The sequence below is a fragment of the Phodopus roborovskii genome, unplaced genomic scaffold (assembly GCF_943737965.1).
Source record: "Phodopus roborovskii unplaced genomic scaffold, PHOROB, whole genome shotgun sequence".
Taxonomy (NCBI): Eukaryota; Metazoa; Chordata; class Mammalia; order Rodentia; family Cricetidae; genus Phodopus; species Phodopus roborovskii.
In genome coordinates this window covers 20,649,451-20,676,236 of record NW_026126563.1, presented here as the reverse complement: position 1 = coordinate 20,676,236, position 26,786 = coordinate 20,649,451, and the positions used below count along the sequence as shown (strand labels likewise).

The 26,786-nt window shown below is 40.9% G+C and overlaps 1 pseudogene; it reads right to left on the bottom strand.

The window, feature by feature from the left end:
- Positions 1–9,126: 9,126 nt before the first annotated feature.
- LOC127234973 (histone-lysine N-methyltransferase EZH2-like) lies at positions 9,127–11,074 on the bottom strand (annotated as a pseudogene).
- Between the last annotated feature and the right edge of the window lie 15,712 nt (positions 11,075–26,786).

Below are 26,786 nucleotides of genomic sequence, written 5' to 3'. Positions count from 1 at the left end.
CCCCTGTGATGACATCTTCAGCTCCAACAGCATTGCATGAAAAGCACTGCATCAAGACTCAAAACAATCAAGCCTGTAGACCCTGCACTTGGGGCAGAGGCAGGATTAAGAGTTCAAGGTCATCCTTGGTTATATAGCAAGTTGGAAGCAAGCCTTGGCTCCACGAACCACTCTTAGACAAAAACAGCAGTAATGGAAACCACAAGTTGTAAAGTGGGCATGACAATATTGTCTTATAATCCCAGTGCTTAGGAGGCTGAGGTAGTAGGATCTGGAATTCAAGGGTGTCCTGGGCTGCATAAGGAGGCCCTTCAGGAAATGACAACAACGAACTGCAAAGTCATGACATCTAGGAATGATTCCAGGTCCTAACTGAGGTATTGTAGCCTGGAGAATTAGTTCACCTTTCTTACATATGGAATGAAGAGGCCAAACAGTCATTTTGAGATTTCTCTGCCAGTATTAGAGTCTTTATGTGACATTCTGAAACTTCTTCCCTCATTCCCCTTGGTCCTTCTCCTTTTCTTCCCTTTTTTATTTTGTATACTTTTGTAGAGTCTCCTATGTGAGAACTTAGCTGTCCTCACAGGGGAGCACAGCTATGTTGATACCTTCCACCAAAGATCAGTCTCTTCTGCCATGTACACAGCTTTGGGAGGGAGACGCAGAGTGGACAGGAAGGGATTCTTGCATAGCCAGCCAAATCAACTGAAGCAGCCCTGCAGATCAATAGAGTGACACATGTCATAGCCAGATGGCCCTTCATTCTTTTTTTTTTTTTTTTTTTTTTTTTTTGAGATAAGAGCTAATGTAGCCTAGTCTGGCCTTGAACTTGCAAGGGAGAATCTGTTTTTTTTTTTTTTTCTCTCTCTCTCTCTCTCATGTGTGTGTGTGCAGATGCATGAACCCATGTGCCTGTGTGTGGGCAGAGAACTCCATCTGATTCCCTTGGAGCAGGGAAGCAGGGTCTCCAGTAAACCTGGAGCTAATCTGGTAGCCAGCCACACCCCTCCTCCAATCCTCCTATCTCTGTTCTCCATAGCACTGGGTTTAGGGCTTACAGGTGTGTGCATGATCACAGTTGGCTTTTTATGTGGGTATTGGGGATTTGAACTCAGGTTTTAATGCTTACATAGCAAGCACTCTTACCCACTGAGCCATCTCCCTAGCCCCCATCTTGCTCCTCAGAATCTCGATATCAATTGCTAGAGATATGATTACATAGTTCCTAAGCCACTTTTAACACTTTTATTTATATTCTGTGTATGGATGTTTTGCTTGTATGTCTATCTATGTGTGACTTGTGTGCCTCATGCCTGAGGGAGTCAGAAAAAAGGCACTGGATGTCCTGGAAGAGGAGTTACAGAGGGTTATGAGCAACCATGTGAGCGCTGGAAACTAAACTCAGGTCCTCTGGAAGAATAGCCAGTGCTCTTACTGCTGAGCCAGCTCTCCAGCCTCAGTTCTTACGTCCTGTTCTCAGCGATCAACAGCTTGAATCTCACGTAGTTCAGATGGGCCTCAAGCTTGCTATGTATGATCTTGTTATGGATGATCTGAAGCTTCTGATTGTCCTGCTTCCACTTCTCAAGTTCTGGGACTACAGTCTTTGCCTGTGTCCCATCATATCGTCAAAATGATGACTCCTTGTTCTCCATTTACACAAGGCAATCTTCCATACATTTTTACAGTCCTCTTCAAGTAAATAGCTCACATTTGGGGTTCAAAAGATGGCTTAGTGGTGAAGAACACTGACTGCTCTTCCAGAAGACTCACGTTCAATTCCAAGCACCCACAAGGTAGCTCACAACCAACTCTAACTGTAGTTCCTGGGGACCTGAGGCCATCTTTTGGTCTTCAAGGTCACTGCATGCCTATAGTGCACAATGTAGGTAAACATGCCTGCAAAACACTCTTACACATGAAACATGAAAAGCAAAAAAATTTAAACTCAGACCTCCCATATGCAGTAAAAAACAGACCATGACAGCTTCCTGTTTAGCAAAGCCTTTGCTTACTTGGACTAAGGGTGTGTTCTCATTAAATGTTGTTGCCATGCAACCACAACTGGCCAAGCCATATAGCCACAGCTAGCCAAGGTTCATGTTCTGCCCAGGCTCTGAGTCCTACTAACATATGGCAGTGTGCTTGGACAGGAATTGCTTCCCAGGTGATAGTGTGCTTTAAAACAGAATTAAGTAATAGTGGTTACTGATATTGATCAACACTCAAAGAGGGTGCAACACACACGTTAGCCCTAGAGAGCAAATAAACTCTGATGGTTTGTACCAAAGGGAATATTTAGCTTTGTTTTGCAAGTTTATTTTTTGTCATCCTCCTCCTTTGTAAGTTTTTAAAGAGGACAACACCCAGGCTAGCTGGTGCCATTTGATGCTGGGCCCAGGTCTTTGTTGAAACCCTGTTATGCTCTACACTAACTGCTAAGTTCTGTCTGATCCCATTCATAGTTCTGATGGGCATTTCTGAGAATAAACAGTACAAAATATCCCATGACCTCAAGGACATAATTTGAAGATATGTCTTACTTGCAGAGCCATAAATGTCATGTTTCTGCTTCTTGGAAATTAACACTGAGAGTATGTTCTTAAAATAGACTGAGCTAAATGTGCCCTACAATTCTCTAGAAGGAAACATGCTATCATTTTTAGACATTCATTCTGGGATGAAAATATAAAAATCATAGTCCACGGACAGTCCATCTTGTGGGTGAGCAGAGCATACCACGAAGCAGTATGGATGCTCTGAGTTAGGGATAGGAGGAAGGTGGTTGAGGGTAACAGAATAGAACCAACAAATGAATAGAATGGGGCAGAGAAGAGAGGAATTGGAGGCTGAAGCTTCACAGATGGAGAGAGCAAGGACTGGTGGGCACCAGAATGAGCACAGAACAGTGGCTGAGACCATGTCCACTCCTGAGGGACTCTTAGGTAAATGAGAGGGATGCTTTCAGATTTCCCTTTTGTGTTGGAAACCAGACAAGCTTATAGATATGAGTGATGACAATATCTCTTTATATATGAATGATACATTGAGTGAGAGAGACAGATAGACAGAAAGACTGAGACCCATTTAGAAAGTCAAGCATGGTGGTGCCTGCATATAAACTTAGCATTTGGGAGGCCAAAGCAGGAGAATTACAAGTTTGAGGCCAACCTGGCTGGATAGCAAAACTCTATTTCAAGAAACCTCAAAAAAAGGGAGGGGGCTGGGAATACAACTGGGTTGGTCCTCAAAAAAGGGAGGGGGCTGGGAATACAACTGGGTTGGTGGAACACTTGCCTAGTGCTGTGCTCTGTATGGCTCCAGGAATTGCCCTCACTGGGGTGGCAGGGTAATGAAGAGCAGGTTACACATAGACACACTTACACAGAAAAGCAGGGATCGGTGATCTGGGCTCTTAGAAAGAGAAGCCACAGCATCCTGCAAGCTCAGTGTGTTTGCCATGTATAGTTGAACAAGGAGATAGTGTTACATCAGACAGATGATCAAGGACACAGTTAATACATACAGATGAACAAAGAGGCAGGGCTAGCTAATGTTAGCAGGAGCAGCCATCTTCAGGCTGTAGACATTCAGTGGTAGAAAGTTGCTAAGCTACTGTAGATGTTTTCCGAACACACTGTCAACCTTCACACTCAGACTAGAGGAGGGCTTTGCTATGTTCATAGGTCTGAGGCACTGGGGTCCTTAACATGGCCATGCTCATGTCAAACGTACACTTTCACTAGGGTTGTTACTAGCATGCAGGAAGTGCTGAGTTCAGTCCTCAACACTGCATAGTAGCAGGCTAGGTGACACATGGCCTGAAATCCCAGCACTTGGAAGATAGCAGAGGATCAAAAGTTCAAAGCATCTTTGGGCTACATAGCAACTTTAAGATTAACCTGGGTTACATAAAACCTTTCCAAAAATAAAATAATAAAATTCTATTGAAATGGTAGAGACTTGGCTGAATTCTCTAGCACACCTTCCTAATTCCATCAAAATCAATTTTCAAATATTTATGAAGGATTCTATCTGAAAAATACAATTTGTGGTGGGTGGTGCAGGCCAATAGTGAAGTACTTGGTTGTATCTCAACCTTTATTTAATCCATAGCACCAAAATCATAAATACCAGGAAACAAAAACAAAGGGGAAAAAAATCATCTGTGCCAGAGAGGGATCATCCATTCCACGCAAGCATTAGGACCTGACTTCAGATTCCCACCACCCACATAGAAAGCCAGCTGCAGCAGTATTGCATCTAAATTCTAGCACTGGGGAGGTGGAGATAGGGGGATCCAGGGAGCTTGCAAGCCAGCTAGTCTAATTAAATCAGTAAATGTCAGTTTCAAAGAGTTAAATATAGGCTGACAAAGGAAAACAGTGGCACCAACCTCTGGACCATATGCACACACACACACACACACACACACACACACACACACACACACACACACACCAAATTATGACAACAGAAGGAATATAATAGGACCTACTAGGAATAAAGCCTGGTTTTAGGAAATCACAAAGGATAAGACTCTGGCATCTAGAAATTCAGTTAAAGAGAGGAAGGATAGTAAAGGCAAGAAAGGTGCTTCATTGGGAAGGACAGAGGTCTAATGGCCTAAACCTTGTCCTCCAAACGTGTACAGCAATCTTACTGTGACACATGAAAGAGCAATGTAGCCAAGAGTGAGTGTTCCTGTGGTAGCAATACAGATCCTGTTGACCTGGTTATCATCACTTTGGGTCATTATCTCAGCCATGTGACCTTTGTCTGGGACTGTCTCTGTACTTAGGGAATTGTTTTTTTCCTTTATCTTATGATGATCATTAATAGGACCTGTTGTTTCTGGTATCTAAGGTAACTGTAAAAAAGAAAGGCTTGGGAGAACTCAGAAGGATAGATGGAACAGGATGGAGCAAAAACAAAAATTAGACAGTGATTATGCCCCACCTCATATCCCAGATGTCAAACCATATTTGTATGTCTGTGGTAGAGCTGTGAATTCTCAGAGAACCCTTATGCAGAGTACTTTGAACTGTGCTTGTCCTTTGGTAACTATGTAGTAAATATTTCTCTCCCTCCCTATTTTTTGTTTTTTTTTGAGACTGGGTTTTTCTGTGTTCTGGTTGGCTTTGAACTTAGAGATCTGCCTGCCTCTGCCTCCTGAGTGCTGGGACTAAAAGCTGCACTACCACACCAGGCTGAGTCATTTCTTAAGAGTGGCTTCTTACGGCCCTAGGAATTCAACAGAAGCTTTCTTAGTGCAACATATATTTGGAAGAATAAGGGGGAATTTTTTATTTCCATTCTTAGACATTTTGCTTAATTTTATGTGAGACAAGATCTTACTAGACAGCCTAAGTTGACCTGGAACTCACAGTAATCCTCCTGCCTCAGCCTGAGGGCTAGGTGAGGGTGAGTCACCATGTATAGCAATATCCTCAGATCTTTGTAGAAAGAGAACTTCTTGTTCTCAGATTTTTTTTCTTTTTTGGGGGGGGGGGTTTGAGACAGGGTTTCTCTGTATTGCTTTAGAACCTAATTCTGGAACTAGTTCTTGTAGACCAGGCAGGTCTCACACTCACAGAGATCAGCCTGCCTCTGCTTCCCAAGAACTGAGATTAAAGGCTTGCACCACCACCACCTGGCTTGTTCTCAGATTTTTAAATCAATAGAAAAACTTCATACATATTTAGGTGTGTTATCATTTTATCTATATACTTACTATTCATTTATTTTGAGACAGGCTGACCATGAACTAGCAGCTATGTAGTAGAGGATGACCTTGAACTTCTCATCCTTCTGTAGACACCTCCCCAGTGGTAAAATATAAGCCAGGACCACCACACTTAGTTTTATTTTGTGCTGGGTATCAAGCTCATATTTTACTCTCAATTTTTCCTGTTGCTAGAGATTGAACCCTGGGCCTGTGTACCTTAGGTGAACATCTCATCACTAAGCTGAGTTGTTGGCGCCAGCAACATCTCTGACATTAGGAGGTTTAGGTCCGGTGTAGTGTTGCACACATTTAATCCCAGAGGCAGAGGCAGATGGAACTCTGTGCAAGGCCAGCCTGGCCTACCTGGAGAGTTCCAGGACATCTAGATCTACATATAGAAATCCTGTCTCAAACAAACAAACAAACAAACAAATGAAATTAGATAGATTAGAGCTCTGGTATAAACCAGTTAGTACAGCATTATAAAAACACAAAACAAACCTAAGAACACCTAGATAATTTATATATATGCATTTGTTCAAGCAAACAATGAAGAGGCCTGGGTCAGCTTCTGCTCCAGCTGACTGATAAAGTCCAGAGCCTGCTTGAACATGCAAATCATAATCTTCAAAGAAAGATAAATAAAAGCCCAGAGCCATCTTGGGATTATAGATACTGCTATTGCTTCTCTAGTCGTTGTTTTTATAAACAAGGCTCTAGATGCACGAAACAAAGGCAAAGTCCAAAGCGAGTGAGTGGAGTCATTCGGCTTTGCAGGCTATCCTGAGATTGCATCGTTCAAACCAGATCTAGACACAGGGAAAGTCCAAAGACTACAGTGGGGAAAACAAACTGCAAAATTCCAACTAGCTGACCCTGTTTGCCTCAACTAGCCAAACAACCGTGACCACATCACTTGCTTTTCGTTTTCGTTTTATTTGTTCTATTTTGGAAACAGAAGGATCATCAGTTAAAAGACTATAGAGATGGCTCATCAGGTAAGAGCAATGCCTGCTCTTCCAGAGCACCTGAGTTTGGTTCCCAGCACCCATACTGGGTGACTCATAGCCACTTGTAACTTCAGCTACAGGGTACCCAACACCTTTTCTGGTTTCAGAGGCCACCTAGTCTTAAGTGGCAGATATACAAAGACACTCACAAATACCCTTAAATAAAAAAATAAAAACATTTCTTAAAACAAAACCAAACCACAAGAAGAAGCCAGTAATCACAAGGAGGATCCGAAGTACAAGATAATCCTTGATACCTACTGAGTTCAAGGTCAGCCTAAGACACACAAATGTGTCTTAAAGGAAGAATTAAATCATACAAATAACCTATCCTTTTCTCTACCCAAGAACAGTTCATGTCAATTTTAAAATATATAATAGGAGGTAGTATTTTGTTCTAAAATAAGAACTTTGGTTCTTGTGTAGTATCATATAAAATATTATAAATTCTATTTAAAATTTACATTTCCACCGGTGGAGAAATGGCTCAGTGGTTAAGAGCCCTGCCTGCTCTTGCAGACTATCAGAACTTAATTTCAGCATTCACATCTGGCAGTTTACAACAACCTGTTAACTCCAGCTCCAGGGATTCTGATGCCCTCTTCTGTTTGTTACCAGTATTGTTCTCATATGCACTTAACAATGAACACACACTATACACACAACACACATATAAACACACATACACTACACATACAAACACCATACATATACACATACAACGTACACACACACCTTAATACACACATATACTACACATAAACATACAAAATACACCATACAACACACACAATATACACACAACACACACATATTTTAACACAACACCACACATACACTACATATATACACAGCACATACACACACAACACATACCTTAATATAATACCACACATAAATATACACATATACACCACACACACAATACACACATACAACACACACACATTAACACAATACCACACATAAATACACACATATACACACAACATACACAATACAACACACACACACTATACACACAACATAAACACACTTTAACACAATATCACACATTCACTACATATATGCACACCGCACACACGACACACACACATTAATACCACACATAAATATACACATATACTACACATATACATACCACACACACACATATACATACATATAACACACACACCTTAACACAATACCACACATAAATACACACATACACTACACATATACACACAATACACATAATACAACACACATACACACAATCTTAATTAGGGTTTCTATTGCTGTGATGAAACACCATGACCAAAAAGCAAGTTGGGGAGGAAAGGTTAAGCTTCCACATCACAGTTCATCAAAAAGGAAGTCAGGACAGGAACTCAAGCAGGGCGGGAACCTGGAGGCAGGAACCGATGCAGAGGCATGGAGGAGTGCTGCTCATTGGCTTGCTCCACACAACTTGTTCAGCTTGCTTAGAGAACCAGGAACTGGTACGTGCCCAGGGATAGTACCACCCACATTGGGCTGCCCGCCCCCCACCAACAATGACTGTCTCATTCAATATTCTATTGCTAAAGAGACACCATGACCATAGCAATCCTTATAAAGGAAAGCGTTTAATTGGGGCTTGCTTACAGTTTCCGAGGTTTAGTCCATTATCAGCATGGTAGAAAGTACGGTGGCGCACAGGCAGACAGACATGGTGCTGGAGGAGCTGAGAGTTCTCCATCCAGATCTGCAGGCAGCAGGAAGGAAAGACTCTCTTGAGTATTTGGAATACAAAAGGCTACTTCCAGAGACACACTTCCAACAAGCCCACACCCCCTAATCCCTATCAAGTAGTGCCACTCCTTAATGACCAAGCATTGAACCATATGAGCTCATTCTTATTCAAACTACTGCAATAATTAATAAAGAAAATACCCTGCAGGTGGATATTGTAGAGGCATTTTCTTAATTGAGGTTTCCACCTCTCAGATGACTTCAGCTTGTTTTGAGCTGACATAAAAATATCCAGCACACACACCATACACACCACACCTATTCCATACCAAATAATACATACACACACTGCACATATTCCCTCCACCACACAGATACATATCCATCACACATACCCCCTCCACCACATAGTTACACACACATCACACATACCCCCCCACACAGACATACCACACAAATGTAAATCAAATCTAATGCATAAAATGATTTTTATCAAGGTCAAATATTCTTTATTCAAAGTTGAAAAATCTACCGTATTGCATTATTGCAAAAATTCACTGGTACAGAACACTTTGCAGCTGGTGAGGAGGCAATAAAAAGTTGATTTTTAAACTCATTACTATAAATTACTGTTACAGTACTTTACAAAACCAGAATTTCAAACTGCAGTTTCTTTTTCTAAATTGCCCACAGTACTCAAGGTTCCTGAAGCTAAGGCAGCTGTTGAGATGAGAAGAAGAGGTAGTGATGTCAAGGGATTTCTGTTTCTCTTTCAGTGCCCACATACTTTAGGGCATCAGCCTGGCTGCATCAGTAACCCCAAAACAGCCCTTCAGCAGCCTGGATGGCTCTTAGGAAATATGCATATCGCATGACCAGCATTAACCATCACAACTTTTCCATAGAAGTTTGGATTTACTGAATGGTTAGTAAATGAATTTTCTTGCCCTTGTGGGTTATGTCATTAATTGTTCAAAATGAACAGGAAGCTGCATGTTTATTCTTCATATGCTTTCCCTCTTCTGTCTGCTTCATCCTGAGAAATAATCTCCTCATAGTATGCTGTGATGCATTCTGCTTTTTCTTTTTCTCTGTACAGGATCTGTGATAAAGATCCTGCAGCCTACCACATTAGTTGGTGACAGCAATAAGTGCTTTTTTTAGAGCCCCACTGAATACTGCAGTCCTTGAAGGACATGTTTTTGTTGTCTCAATGGTCAGCATCTCTACATGTGAGACAGAGGTCAGGGTCACACTCTTTGGATGGACAGGGGGCATGTTCATTTCTTAGGGTTACACTGTTCTTTGCAGTTTTGACCCTTTTCCAGTTGTATCTTCCTGCAGTTTTCTTTTCTTCTTCCTTGGAGGAGTGTCCACATCCTCAGTGGGGACACATGCTGACACTGTACTCTTTGACTCTGAACTCACACACTTGTTTACATGCTTTGGTCCCAATTAACAAGGCAATGGCACAAACGTTATCCTAGTAAGTACTGATGAGGACTCTAAACATTGAGGCTCCCACACCACTCCACTCCACACTCTCAGGATCTTTATCCTTGTTAGTGTTTGACATTGACACTGAGAACTTGCTTCAGAAGAGCTCGAAGTCACATTTCTTTCTTTTCTTTATCACTGTTCTTTCCCCTCCTGTCAGACCCTGCTTCTCTGCCACTGTCTGTATCCTTTGACTCCAGCGCACTGATGGTGTGGGTGTGGGGTATGCTGTCACTGTTTTTAGGAAGTCTCCTCTTTTGTGGGCCCTGGGCACTGGGGTGATGTCTTTATCCACTCAGCAGTGAGGGCAGCAGCAAACTCCTTAACTCCCTCCAGATTCTGGTAACACTGTTTCTGTATTCTGTTCTCAGTTTCCAGAGCTGATTCTGTGTTCTGCTCTTATGTGTTAGGTGTTGTATGGAGAGGATGGATGTAGGAAGCAGTCATACTTAAAACATTGCCTACAGAAAAGCGTATGAAATAAATATGCCCTTATCTAGAAACATTGAAGAAATAGCTTCAAAACTTTCATCAGCAGGAAATTTCCGAGGTGGGGAAATTCATCATTATGACTGTCCTCTAGATCTTCTCTCTCACCATGATCATCTCCATCATTATCATCATTAGATAAATCAAGAACAATTACCAGCTCCACAAAGCTTTCACCATTTACAAATTCACATTCTCTGTCTATGCACTTTTCTATCACAATTTTTACTAGTTCCTCAGTGAAAGTGCCATCCTGATCTAGAACTTCATTCCCCCATACAAGGAATGTTATGTAAATCAATTTCATTTTTCACTATAAAATCCTGCGCGATCAAAACGACATTGTGGGCCCCGAAGCAACTGCATTGAGGATGTTTAAGAAGATGACTTGTGCTGGAAAATGCAAGTCATTGGGCACTGAATAAGAAGTCATGATGTGTACAGGCTGCATCCTTCACTGCTCCCATTCTTGGTGAAGGTTTCCATTCTTTCCAAGCATTCCTGACAATTGGAAGCAAACAGTCTTTACTTCATTAGCTCTTCTGAACCTCTTGAGCTGTCTCAGTCTCATGTAGTCTGGTTTTATATGCCTCTGCAAGCAAACTGGTTCCTTCTCATATTCCTCCCCAGATTATTATTTGTTCCACACACCAGCCTGCACGGCCGTCACCAGGACTCCACTACCTTCTATGTCCCACCGGGTGTTAGATGCACAGTATGATCTAATGTCAAACACAGCGGCTTGCATAAAATAATTCTTAAAAATAGTTTACACATTGCTAAACCAATCCATTGCTATAAAAGACAAAGAGAAATCAGATTCCCAATAAACAGGCCCAGCTAACAGGTAGTGTAGACATTTTCAGACTGACTGGCAAGAGAGATGGTTGAGGCTGGGTGTAGCACTTCCATGGGACCAGACACAAACATGTTGCACATACATGCATTCATGCATGCATGCATACACACATACATACACACATACATACAGCATAAAATTAAATAATTAACTTTTAAAAATCAAAATGAAATTCTCCAATAGTTTTTTTTATGGGGTATGGGACTTAATTTGTTGTAACTTTAACATTAACTAGAACTTTTTTTTTTTTTTTTTTAAAGCGAAGGTCTCAGATAGCCAAGTCTGGCCTCAAACTCTCTGTAGCTTGTGAAAATGAAGTATACCCAGAATATCTCTCATATTCTAAGAGACTGGAACTTTTGCTGGACCTCACAGCCAGAGTTAATGATACACCTTGAAGTCACTTAGGACTCGAGACTACTAGCCACCTGTGCACTCAAACTGACCTGCGGTTAGGAGAACATAACAAGCAACATTACTTGCCTTGGATTTCCCACACAATCAACTTTTACAACCTTGTTTAATTACAGCTAATGCATAACTGTATCTTAAGTTATGTACCCTTCCATATCCAGCCCAGGTAATGCATGTGTGCCATTTGTTGAAAGTCGTAGATAACAGAAGTTGAAAGTGACTTCCTAAATTCTAACATAACAGTAGAAAGCACCCACTTATGGACACTGGTTGATCCTCAGTGATGTCTGATATCTGTGGGAAATACTGATTTGCTTCCTTGAATAACTCTGCTATTAAAGACTTCTGTATTATCCCATTTCTTCCCCCATGTGATTGTAGTGAGGTAGTCCTTCTGTAGCACTGACCACGCCCATTGGGGGGTGGAGCTATGGGCGGAGGTGACCTGAGGAAGGAGGTCGGAGGGGGCGAGGAAGGCGCTCTCTTTCTGGCGTGACTCGGACAGGAGAGGATCGGGTTGAATTTCCTGGTGTTCATCTGTCTAGGTTGTAAGTTATTTCTCCCTGAATAAACATCTATTCGGCCTATTTGTTTATCCTGACCCTTATTTACCGCAATATCTGGTGTCAGGAGTGGGATTTACCTGGGTTTTGCCCCCCAGGCGGCAGAAGCCGCCCCCTCCCCCCACCTTCCCCAACGGGCAGGGTTTAACCAGGTGGACTCACCACAGCTTTGGGACATTTGCCTCTTCCTTACTGCAAAGGAGATCTTTGCCGCTAAAGCAGACCTGAGAAGGCACTTACCGCTTAACATTTTTTGCCCATTTCCGCACGGGACTTTGCATTCGCGCAGAGCCTCTCGGCGGCACCCGCCCGGCGGCACCCGCCTGGCGGCACCCACCCGGCGGCACCCGCCCGGCGGCACCCGCCCGGCTTGCACGCGTTTCGTCTTGTGTTACAAGTAACTCCAAAAGTCCCCTTTTAACAAAATTCTGCTTGCTATAGTTTGCTAAGAACTTTTTACAGGAACCGGGATCAGACGAGCCTGGGCGGCTAGGCGCTATTTGATGACACACCTCCAGGCGTAGCTACCACAAGCGGAGATATAGAACTAAAAGCATCAAAGTTCCAGGACAGCAGAATTACACCTAAGGTAATTGTAACATCCTTTGCAATTTAAGCTGATATAAAATCTGAGATAAATTGTTCTATAACTATGGCAGATAATTTTACTATGCAGAACTTTAGGAATTATTTTACTTCATATGTAGAAGGGATTTTAGCAGAAGAAACTTATGACTGGACCAATATATACTTTTATTTTGTAATAGCAATGGGTTTCATCATTAACATGATATTCTTAAAGAAATGGTTTGAGATTACAGCAAACAATAAGGAACTTGTACAAACCATGGGAGACTTAGTAACAAAGATTCGAAACATTGAAAATGATAGAATTCAAAGCATAGAGACAAGGATTCAAAACATTGAAAATGATGGAATTCAAAGCATAGAGACAAAGATTCGAAACATTGAAAATGATAGAATTCAAAGCATAGAGACAAGGATTCAAAACATTGAAAATGATGGAATTCAAAGCATAGAGACAAAGATTCGAAACATTGAAAATGATAGAATTCAAAGCATAGAGACAAGGATTCAAAACATTGAAAATGATGGAATTCAAAGCATAGAGACAAAGATTCGAAACATTGAAAATGATAGAATTCAAAGCATAGAAAATATAGAAAGAAAGATTCAGAATATTGAAGATGGCGTTGGCGAGCTGAAAGGTATAATTTGTTTAATGTCAGATACTTCAATAACCAGAACAGAAACAATGCAATGCATTAACAAACTAGCAGAAACAGCCCACTCCTGGTCGGAGGAAGCTACTAATAAGTTTAAAAAACTGGAACATCAGATAGAAAGACTAGATGACAGAATCTCTTCCATGTCTGAGGATAATGGCAAGCTAGCAGATAGAACATTGTTTCTGGAAGGCAGTTTACACGCCATTCAGATAATATCTAAGGATGATAAGATTAAAAACATGGAATCATTTGTAGTTGGAGAAAGTAAGAAACTGACTGATACAATGAAGTCTCTAGAAAGTTATTTGATTCAAGAAGTTCAGACACTCAAAGAAACAATGGTGAATAGATTTCAGGCTTTAGAAGACCTTCAGTCTGATACATCAGAAGAAGAACTACAGGTAATAGGGCATGAAAAAGATTTAAAATTTTCCACACCATTTAGGGTCAGGGGAGCTTTCCCTGTATCTATTCATGAAAAGCCAGCAACGAAGAAACATCCAAAAGGTGTCGTTGCATATCAGTGGGAACCAATACGTATGAAAGATTTAAAAGGTATAAAGGAAGCAGTAGTCTCTTATGGCATGCATTCACCTTATGTGAAGCAATTAGTAGAATCATGGGCATGGAATAACAAGGTAACCCCTAAGGATTGGGATCAATTAATATCAGCTGTCCTTGAAAGCGCCTCTCAAATAGAATGGAGGGCTTTATGGAGAGAGGAAGCAAAAGCTCTTGAACTTCAGGGCTTAAAGAAAGGGTATAAAGCTCCCCAAGATAAAATTCTTGGTGAGGGTCTCTATGCTGACCCAGAAACCCAAGCTGCCTATGATGAACACATCTTGTCTCTATGCAGTACAGCAGCTTTGAATGCTTGGGATAAGGTTCATGAATTAGGAGAGAGGATAGAACCTTATACCAAGATAAAGCAAGGACCTAGAGAACGTTTTAGTATCTTTTTAGAAAGATTATCTAGGGCAGTACAATTAGAGATAGCAGACATAGATGCTAGGCGAATACTCATAGAATCTTTAGCTTATACGAATGCGAATCCTCAATGCAAACAGGTGCTTTGGCCTTTAAAAATGCGATCAGCACCCTTGGATGAATGGGTCCTATATACAGGCAACATTGAGTATAATGACAATAAGACTGAAGCATGGATAGGAGAAGCCATATCTAAAGGTCAGAGAAGATATCAAGATAACAGAGTTCCTTACTATGGTGACTTAGAAGCTTGGGTAGGAGAAGCCATCCCCAAAGGTTTGAAAAGATATCATAATGTCAGATGTTATAACTGTGGTAAGATAGGACATCTAAAAAGAAATTGTAGGCAAAGCTTCCCTAGAAGTAACACCCCCAGGAATGAATCAAACAGAAGGCCTCAGCCTTCTGGGTTATGTAGAAGGTGTGGCAAAGGCAGACACTGGACAAATGAGTGTAGATCGACCAGAGACAAGCAAGGAAACCCTTTACCATCGGGAAACTCCTTGGGGGGCCTCTCGAAGGCCCCCACATCACAGGTGGTTCGAACATTCCCAGTCACAGTGGAAGACAATCTCCCACAGGACAATTAGAAAATTCTGTGCCTATTATAAAAACTCATACTGCTCTGGATGACGAACTAGTGACGGAAGTTGAATCAAACATGACAGAAGGAAATGAAAAACGTATATTTTGGCAAACTGCTATAAATAGTCATAGGCCTAGATTGATAGTTAAGATGAATAATAGACTGTTTGAGGGTCTGGTGGACACTGGAGCTGATGTAACTATCATATCTAATAAATCTTGGCCTCAAAGATGGCCCCTGCATGAGGTAAATGTTCAATTCTTAGGGATTGGAACCCTGGCTCAGGTAAAACAAAGCACGAGATGGATTGACTGTATAGGACCAGAAGGACAGAGAGGGAGGTTGAGACCATATGTGGCTGATGTAGTGATAAATTTATGGGGTCGTGATCTATTACAGCAATGGAATACACAGATTAACATTCCTCCTGTATTAGATAGGAACCATAGACGACCTCATGATTGTGGAAAGAATACTGTTAAGTACTATACAAGACAGAGACCAAATATCCAGGCAGTACAAAAACAAAATACAAATGCTGAACAAACAGAGGAACCAAAAGCCCTACCTTTAAAATGGCTAACAGAGGAACCTGTCTGGGTAGGACAATGGCCTATGACCTCTGAGAAGTTAGAAGCTTTAGAAAGCCTGGTTCAGGAACAGCTAAATGCTGGACATATTGAGGAATCAACCAGCCCTTGGAATTCTCCTGTATTTGTGATCAAAAAGAAATCTGGTAAATGGAGAATGCTTACAGACCTGAGAGCCATCAATAAAGTTATCCAGCCAATGGGCTCTCTACAGCCTGGAATGCCCTTGCCTTCTTTGATACCCAAAGAATGGCCTATTATAGTTATTGATTTAAAGGATTGCTTCTTCACTATACCTTTACAAGAACAAGACAAAGAGAAATTTGCCTTCACGGTACCTAATTATAACAATTCTCAACCGGTGAAGAGATATCAATGGAAGGTTTTGCCACAGGGAATGCTAAATAGCCCCACCCTGTGCCAATATTTCGTACAAAAACCGTTAGAAATAATTCGTAAACAGTTTCCACAATCCATAATCTATCATTACATGGATGATATATTGTTAGCTGACTCTAAAGGAGAAATATTAGAAAAAATGTTTGAGAAAGTAAAGGAAGTTTTACCTCGCTGGGGATTACAAATTGCACCTGAAAAAATACAAAAAGGAGAGTCTATCAACTACTTAGGATATAAAATAGGTCTACAGAAAATTAGACCACAAAAAGTACAGATCAGAAGAGATCGCTACCAGACTCTTAATGATCTTCAAAAATTACTAGGAGAGATTTCTCAACTGCAAACCATAATTGGAGTAGAAGGGCATGATTTGAAAAACTTGAAAATGGCCCTAAAAGGAGATAAGGACTTGAATAGTCCACGAATACTATCAGCTGAAGCTGAGAAGGAATTAGAATGGGTAGAAAAGAGGATACTAGAAGCACATGTGGACCGTGTGGATCCAAACCTAGACTGTATTCTGGTTATATTACCATCTAGAGAATATCCTTCAGGGATTTTGATGCAGAGAGAAGATATCATATTAGAATGGATATTCCTACCACATAAACAGAATAAAAAACTGAAAACATATATAGAAAAGATCTCTGACTTGATTATAAAAGGTAAATTAAGACTTCGTCAGCTAATAGGAAGGGACCCAGCAGAAATTATAGTACCTTTAACTAATGAGGAAATTTCTTCCTTATGGAAAGATAACGAATATTGGCAGAGAGCTTGCAGTAACTTTTTGGGAACAATTAGCAACAACTATCCCAAAACTGAGAGAATCAAATTCATAAAGAAAACGATTTGGATTCTTCCACGCATTGTAAGAAAAACACCTATTTCTGGAGTTCATACATTCTACACTGATGCAAATAAATCAGGTAAGGCAGGATATAAATCAGGAAATATTAGCAAAGTGGTTCAAAGCCCTTACAATTCTGTACAAAAGGCAGAATTGTATGCCATTCTCATGGTACTTATGGATTTTAAAGAACCCCTCAACATAGTTACTGACTCTCAATATGCAGAGAGAGTCGTTTTACACATTGAGACTGCAGAATTTATTCCTGACAATACAGAATTAACTTCATTGTTTATACAGTTACAAGATACTATCAGAAAGAGGACTCATCCTATATATATAACACACATCAGATCCCATACGGGTCTGCCAGGTCCTCTAGCACAAGGCAATGATGAAATTGATCGTTTATTGATAGGAAGTGTGCTAGAAGCCTCAGAGTTTCATAAGAAACACCACGTGAACAGCAAAGGTTTAAAAAAGGATTTTTCTATCACTTGGGAACAAGCCAAGGAAATAGTAAGGAAATGTCCTACTTGCTCATTCTATAACCAAACTCCTTTACCACCAGGCAGTAACCCTAAAGGTATAAATAGGAATGAAATATGGCAAATGGATGTGTTTCATTTTGCAGAATTTGGAAAATTAAAATATGTACATCACACTATAGATACATTTTCAGGGTTTCAGTGGGCTACTGCTCTGAGCTCTGAAAAGGCTGATTCTGTTATAACGCACCTTTTAGAGGTAATGGCCATTATGGGCATACCTGCACAAATAAAAACTGACAATGCTCCAGCATATGTCTCCAGCAAATTGAAACAGTTTTTTGAGTATTACAAGATAAAGCACATAACTGGTATACCACACAATCCTACAGGACAAGCAGTGGTTGAGAGATCCAATCGTACTTTAAAAGAAATGCTCCATAAACAGGCAGGAGGAACCAAAACACCCAAACACAGATTACATAATGCTTTATTAACATTAAACTTTCTTAATGCTGATGAAAAAGGAAAACAGCTGCAGAAAGACACTGGACAATAGAAAAAACTTCTGAACTAAATCAGCCAGTGTATTTCAAGGATGTACTGACCTCAGAATGGAAAGCAGGATATGTGTTACGTTGGGGTAGGGGTTTTGCATTTGTATCTACAGGAGAAGAAAACTATGGATACCATCTAAGTTAATCAAGATCCGAGTTGAACAAGAGAAGCATCTTAATGAAGAGAAATGACAAGTCATCCAACAAACTAGGTCCTATGAGGTGTGCGGAGGCCTCTCAAAGGTAGGGGAAGTGTTCTGTTCTTGTTTTTACAGGAAAACAGAGAAAACCTATCATCAAACAGCCAAAAGACACTGAACATGTAGGTGCCTACAGAAGAGAAGACAGCTCTTCAGAAACAATCACTTAAGGAAGCAGAATCTGATATATGGTAAAAAAAAAAAAAAAAAAAAAAAAAATTTAATTGTAGTAAACTATTTCTATATAGAAATCTATTTCTCTCTATTATCTAGTATTCCTGAAGTCCCAAATTTTGTAAACCAATGCTGGCTTTGGAGTTGGATTTGGCTTTCCTTCTCTAAATTCAAGCATGTTGTTAAGATTAAATTCATGGTTTCTGCCTTAAATCAAGAAGCCAATTGGTGTAAGGCAGAAGAAACAAAATCTGGGGACTCATATCTTATGCAATTTTCTCTCTGAAATCCTAATTTTCTCACATACTTTTAATGCTTATTGTTGTCTTTCCCTAATGCATACCTTAAAACTTGAAAATTTTACTTTAATATTGATGTGTAACTTTTCCACAAGGAATAATAACGATTCCTAACAGCAGTCTTTGAACTTTCCGGAAAGAAGATGGGGCCCCACATCATCATTTCCACTTGACTCAACCTGATGCATCGGAACTACAAACATCACCCTAAAACCGGTTTGAGACTGTTTTGCTCGAGACAACTCATGACTAGCTAGCTGTAATGGTGCACCTTTTTATTACACCCTGGCCAGTTTCAAATAGAACTACAGTCAAGAATTTTCTGCCACACAGTGACTAACTACATATGTCACAGCCAGTTCTGTTGAGAAATTTGGTTGCTAAAAATTTTCTTCCGACAGGATCCATTGGAGCAATCATCGTCCCATTTCAGCAGGAAGTAATCTTAATATGACTACGCCCCCTTTCCCTACCCTTGGAAATTTGGGATAATAGTCATCGTCTTTGGGTTGGTTTTAGTTATTTGGGATTGGGTGATGCTTACACTGGGTTTATCTTTTAGACAGGAATAGGGAATGGTGGGTAAAGGTATGGTTTAGATGGGATATAAGTAGATTAGCCTATTTCCTTGAGAATTTGAGTTTGAATGAGATAGTATTTTACAGCTTACATTGTTATGCATTCCTATGTGGTAAGCTATGTAAAATTAAGTTTATATTTTGTTATATTGTGTTAAATGTTTCCACTTATAATATTTATGCACATTATTTTTTTACCATATTCTATGTATGTATACTTTTCTTGTGTTCAAGACATTTTGTATATTGATACAATTTGGGATATTTATCTTGCTGCCCTTTATAGTTCTACCTCTTGTCTTGACACTTATACTCTACCTCTATTTTAGGGATTTACATGTAGGTATATGTAAATAGTTATATTGTTTAAGTATTTGTTCCTGCTTTACTCAGGAAAGTTTTAATCAGTCTTTTTAGCTAAGTTCCCGAGTATTATAGATTATCTTCACTCACATTTCCTGTACCTATGAGATTAGTCAGATATAGATGCTTAATCTTCAATCCTTCATAGACATGCAGAACATGGCATTTAAATGTTTTAATATTAGTACTCCTTTGACATGAGACACTGTTGCTCCTGACAGCACCGTGCATTTTCCCGAAAATATGTTGGACACTGTTGTTGCTCCTGCTGGAGTTCAATCTCGCCTCAGCTAATGGCCTGTTGGGCATAGAATTGCCCCCACCTTGACCACTGATTTGGACATGCAGTCCTATGTGCTTGCAGGAGACAAATATAGAAGACTGCTTGACCTTGCCAAGTCAGGGTAAGACAGCCATTCTATTTCCCTGCTGTTGTTGTGGTCTGTCAAGTTCTCTTGGCCTTAGCCAAATCTGGGTGTACCAACGTCGCTGTGAGACCTAGGGTGACTGTTCAGGTGGCTTGCTGTTTCTGTCCTTGCTGCACCGTTTTGGAAGTTGTCCATCCGCATTTCCTGTCTACTCTAGTATTGTTATTTTCCTTCTCAGGTCTTGATGAGGTTGAAGATTAAACTATCACAACTATTATTCTCTCTTCCTAGTTAGATATATTAGGTACTAGACTTACGTTTTCCAGCTTAGGACAACTCTATTGTAAACTCCATTATGCCCTCACCCTAGGACTAGATATGTAGGTCATTTTGTTCTCGATTTTCCTTTTCTTAGAGCACACTTGTTATTCACTGTTTTGTATATAGTTTTGTATTAAGCCTAAATCTTTTCTTTAGACTAAAAGGGGAATTGTAGTGAGGTAGTCCTTCTGTAGCACTGACCACGCCCATTGGGGGGTGGAGCTATGGGCGGAGGTGACCTGAGGAAGGAGGTCGGAGGGGGCGAGGAAGGCGCTCTCTTTCTGGCGTGACTCGGACAGGAGAGGATCGGGTTGAATTTCCTGGTGTTCATCTGTCTAGGTTGTAAGTTATTTCTCCCTGAATAAACATCTATTCGGCCTATTTGTTTATCCTGACCCTTATTTACCGCAATATGTGATGCTTTCTATGTTGTTCAATAAAGACAGAGAAAACCATTTGTTAGGGATGGACACTCATAGAACAGACACACACAGTTGCAGGCACAAATTCAGACTCAAGATAGTAGACAGAAGACACAGGGAACACAAAGCAGAGAATCCAAATTTGGACTCACGCTTGGTTACAGGCTTCTGGGGGAAGTGCTAGCATTTCTTTCCTGAATTCAACACTGATTCATTATTGGTGACTCAGAGTTAATCATTAATCCTTGAAGCCACTGAAGATGAGTTTGAACTTTTGATCCATCTTGCAAGCATTAGAATTACAGATGTGTGTCACCACAATTAGCTAAAACTTCTTTTTTGTTTTTAATTAATTAATTAGAGACAAGATTTCACCAAGTAACTCTAACTGGCCTGGAACTCTGTTTTGACCAGGCTGGGTTTGAACTCGCAGAGACCCACCTACCTCTTCCCTCTACATGCTAGGAATAAAGAAGTACACCACTGGGTTAAGCTGGATAGTATCTGAAAGTGAATTTCCTTAAATGATTTTTTTTTTGTTTTTTTTGTTTTTTGTTTGTTTGTTTGTTTGTTTTGTCTTTAGTTTGCCTGTCAGCACAGGAGAAGGATTTTCACAGCAGCATTAGAGAAGTAAGCTTGGGTCTTGTAAGGAAGCCTGGTTCAGAACCACGGAGAGCAGCAAAAAAAAAAAAAAAAACAACCTTTCATATGTAAGAACCACGTTTTGCAAAGGCCACATCTGGCTTTGTTCTAAGGGTTTTAAATTGTGTGTGTGTGTGTGTGTGTGTGTGTGTGTGTGTGCATGAGTGCATGCCTGTGTGTGAGTTAGTCATGCGTGTGCAGATGCCTTTGTGTCAGAACACAGTCCAAGAATAGAATTGTGTGAGGAGAATTCTGAGTGTTTCTGAGAAAACTCCAAGAAAACAAGGCAAGAGTATTGTGCCTCAATTTCTTCAAACCACAGACTTGTTTTTGGAATGTGCTTTCCTCCTCTTCCTAGGTATAGCAGACAGGAATGAGTAACTGGCTTTTGCTATTTGTTTATATGCCTCTGTGAAAAAAACATGGCTTTTGTATTGTGCAGCTTGTCTTTGTGATTGTATATAGGTTAAACTCATGAGAACTTTAGTCATGTGAACTTTCTTAACCCGTAGGGTACCAACTGTCTGATGCCCTGAATAAAGTTGGCAATTGCATGATACTGTAGTCTGCCTCATATTTCATGTGCACTATCACAAGTCCCACTGCCTCTAGAGCAGTAAACCCCAGCATAGGCCAGAAGAGGGCTTTGCACCCCTTAAAGCTCTGTCTGACCCAGGCTCTGGAAACCAAACTTGGATCTTATGGAAGAGTAGCAAGCACTCTTACCTTAGCTGCTGAGCTGTATCTCAAGTTCCTCTGTAAATGTTAATACTTGGGAAGTGGAGGCAGGAGGATCCGGATTGAAGTATACCTTTGGCCATGCTAAGATCTGTCTAAAATAAAACAAAACATGTGGGCCAGAGTTGAGATTAGCACAGTAGTAGAGGGCTTGTTGTAGTAATAATAAAGCTGTCTGATCCCCACAACACCTAAAGAATACGAATGAACATGTGGAATACAAGGTTATTATATGTGAGCATATTATATATATGCATATTGTATGTATATGTACATGTTGGGTACTGGATTGCCTTCTACATGCCATTATAGACACACCATTGAACTACATTTGCCTGCCTTGGCATACCTCCTCTTGTTAGGGATTAAACCCAGAGCCCTTATATTTCAGGCAAATGCTTTACCTCTGAGCTACATCACACTGTATAAATTATATATTTAAGTTTTTTCTTCTATTTCAATTAGCATATCACAACATATTTGAGTGTAATTAAAAGTTTCCCTCTCTTATATATATAGGCGATTTCTCTGCATGTATGCCTGTGTACCACATGTGTATAGTGCCTGCAGAAGGCATTGGATCCCTTGGGCCTGGAGTTACAGATGGCTGTGAGTTACTGTGTGTGTTCTAGGAATTGAACCTGGGTGTCTATGGGATAACTATGTATTTGAGAATTAAAATTTCTACAACTAAAAATTGCAATGTTCAATAGCACCATCTGCTGTTGGAAAAAGTAAAAAAAAGTTACAGTTTTGCAATATGCTAGAATTGATCTTCACATTAAAATGATTGAAAGTAATTACAGTAGGCTGAACAGTAGACTTAGGTTTTGTAACTGAAATGGATTAAAAAATTCTAGCCTAAACATAAAATATTTATTAATAAGATGTGTGAGTGAAAGTACAGATACATGTGTGCCACAGTGCACAAGCAGAGATTGGAGGACAACTTTGTGGCATGCTTCCTTCCACTATGTGTGTCACTCATAGTGGGGCTCAAATTCAGGCCATCAGTCTTGGCAACAAGCATCCTGGCCATCTCACTGGCCTCTGGCCCCTAGTCTCAATTTTTCTTTTTAAAATATTTTTAGGCGGGGGCAGGGTGGATATTGGAGAGATGGCTCAGTGATTAAGAGCTTTGGGTTCAATTCCCAGAACCCACATGGCAGCTCGTAACTGGAACTCCACTTCTTCTATGTGAGGGTCTGGTACCCTCACATAGACACATATGCAGGCAAAACACCAATGCACATAAAATAAATTAAAAATATTTTTTTGGGGGTGCTGGAGGGATGGCTCTGAAGCTAAGAGAACTTGCTCTTGCAGAGGACTATAGATACATAAAACAAAATTAATCTTTAAAAATATTTTTAAGGTTTAATTTGAATGTTAACCCACAGAGACCAGAAGAGGGTGTTAGACCCATTGGAGTTGGAGTTATATGTGGTTATGAGCTCTCAGATATGGATGCTGGGAAACAAACCTAGCTCCTCTGGGAGAGTGATGGTTCTTTCTTCAAACAAAATTTTGTGCCTGCGAGTAAGTTTATGTCTGGCTAGTGCCAGAAGAGTGTGAAGAAGCTGAAGGTCCTGGAGACAGCTATTGGTTGTGAGCTACCATGTGGGTACTGAGAATCAAACCTGGGTCCCCTGGAAAAGCAATCAGTGCTCTTAACCACCAAGCCATCGCTCTAGCCCTAAAGCAGTGTTCTTAACTATTAAGCCAACTCTCTAACCTCTAACTGATGGGAGATGTCATTCTGTAAATATGTTTCTCGTATTGGTTAATGAATCAAACACTGTTGGCCAATAGGAAAGCAAGATAGGTGGGACTAGGAGAGAAAGAGGATTCAGGGAGAGGTAGGAGGAGATTCAACTTGGAGGACGGAGAGAGCAGAACGCTGGCCCCTCTCTCTGGTAAGGTAAGACCACGTGGAAATATTTAGATTAATAGAAATGGGTTAATATTGAAGACAGAGCTAGCCAATAAGAAATACTAGTATCTGGCCAACAGCTTTATATCTAATACAGCGTCTCTGTGTGTTATTTGGGGCTGGCACGGCTGTGGGACCAAGCTGGTGGAAAACATGTTATTAACATCTAACCCCAACTTTCTAAGCATAAAAAATAACGTGAAACTACGAAAAGATAAATATCTTGTGAAGTGATAAACATCTTGCTATAACACTGTCTTAGTTAGGGTTATAACTGCTGTGGTGAAACACCATGACCAAAAGCAGCTTGGGAAGGAAAGGGTTTATTTTGCTCATGGTTCTATAGAACAGTTCATCTTCAAGAGCAGCAAGTTCAGGAACTCAAACAGGGAAGGATCCTGGAGGCGAGACCTGAAGCAGAGGCCATGGAGGATTGCTGCTTATTGTCTTGCTCCCCATGGCTTGCTCAGCCTGCTTTCTTATAGAACCCAGGACCACCAGCCTAAAGATTGCTCCACCCACAGTGGGCTGGGCCCTCCCCCATTGGGCCCTCCCCCATTGGTCACTAATTGAGAAAATGCCTTACAGCCAGTTTTTGGAAGCATTTTCTCAGCTGAGGCTCCCTCCCTCCTGACAACTGTAGCTCGTGTTAGACTGACATCCAGGTAGCCAACACAAGTACTACACGTGAGTGCAAGCCAAAGTGTCTGTAGGTGTGTTTGGAACAAGGAAGCTTGGTGGGAAAGCAACTTCCTCACAGTGAAGCCTCTGAGATGAAAGGAAGCTAATTCTGTTTGTAGCTTCATGTTGTCTGTCCAGGAAAGTTAATCGCCCCATGGCTCACTGCCCACTGAACCTTGGTGAAATGAAGGCGGTATAGGAAATTTTAAGGATGTAGCTTTCCTGAATCAGTGTCCACATTGCGGCAAGTATTTTGATGATGCAGCTGCTGTGGAGTGATCTATGCTCCTGTAAGAAACCTGGTTCGCTAAGCCTGGTGGAATGGTTCTTTGGTCAGTATGCTGGTTTGAGCGAAAATAGCCCCCAGGGGCTCACAGGGAGTGGCACTACTAGGAGGTGTGGCCTTGTAGGAGTAGGCGTGGCCTTGTTGGAGGAAATGTGTTCCTGGGGGCAGGCTTTAAAGTTCCAGAGGCTCAAGCCAGGCCCAGAGTCACTCTCCGTTCCTGCTGCCTTCAGATGTGAATGTAGAACTCTCAGCTACTTTCCCATCACCACGTCTGCCAGCATGCTGCCATGCTTCCTGTCATGATGATGTGGACTAAACCTCTGAACTGTAAGCAAACTCCCAATTAAATGTTTTCCATTATAAGAGTTGCTGTGGTCAGAGTGTCTCTTCACAGCAATAGAAATCCTAACTAAGACAGTCACTTATCAGCAGTGGACATTTACTCATATCTCCCCAGGAAGATATTATCTGGATTTGTGTAAGTAAACTGTGTGATGTCCAATGGTGATGGACTTGCCTAATGACTCAAGTCTGAGAAGGCATCTCATCAATGAGCTTTGATCACCAAGTGTTTACTCATATATGACCAACCCTGCCCTCTTGTCCTTAAGGATAGGATATGACCAGGCTATGGACACAGTGAACTATTCAAAATACATGTAATACAAGCACAGCAAGTGTCCAGAGGGGGCACAGAAACAGAAGAACATCAGCTGGACCTACAAACGCGCCCTGCATAGTGCTCCATCCCCAGCAGTGTGGAGACGCCCAGCTGTTGACTTGTCCTCATTCTCTTCACTCATTGGTTCTTTTCACTTAGCAACAGAACCCTGGACCTTAATGTTCCCAGCCTCCTTAGGAAATAGGTGTTGTCCTGAACTTACGGAGTCCAGTGGGATGTGAAATTATTGAATGACAGTTTCATGATTTAATTTTGTTTCTAACAAAGAAAACGGATTTCTTTATTATTTTGAAAAAAAAGAAAGAAAAAGAAAAAAGAAGAAAAATTAGTGGTCATGGCACTGACAGAAGGACCAACAACCCATGGCCTTGCACAGCTAAGCAAGTACTCTACCACTGAGCTGTATCTACACCTCATGCCTTCACTTTAAAGCTAGAGGCCAGGCATAGTATCCCATAGCTGAACCCCAGCAGGTGGAGACAGGAGGATCGGAATCTCAAGGTCTAGCTCTACTATCTAGTGACTTTGAAGACTACATTAAATCCATCCACTCTTTCTCTGTGTATGTATGTATGTAAACCTAAGAAGATGCTGGCTGCCAAACCTGATATCCTGACTTCTACTCCCAGGATGCACATGGTAGAAGGAGATTAAAGGTTGTTGTCTGACTTCCACTTATATATCATTGCATGTGTTTGTGTGGGGGGCACTCAAATGCAAATGAAAAAATACTAGGGTCTGGGATATAGTTCAGTTGGTAGAATTCCTGCCTAGCACATAGGAAGTCCTCTTTTAAATTGCCAGCACCACATAAAATGGAGAATTCCTAGCCCTGGGAAAGTGGAGGCAGAACGATCAGAAGTTCAAGACCATCCTTGACTATACAGGGAGTTGGTGGCCAGCCTGGGCCTATCTCAGAAATAAATAAACAGCATGCCATTGGTCACAGACCATGAAGCACCACATCCGGAGATCCCTGGGTTGGGATTGGCTATGATGGTTGCCATGTGGCTGCCTCTAGGTTGACAATGAATCTGTTTTCAGTAGTAAAAGGGATAATTATTGGGTAGAGGCATTCTTAAATCATAGCCGGGGAAGAAGGCAACATGTGCT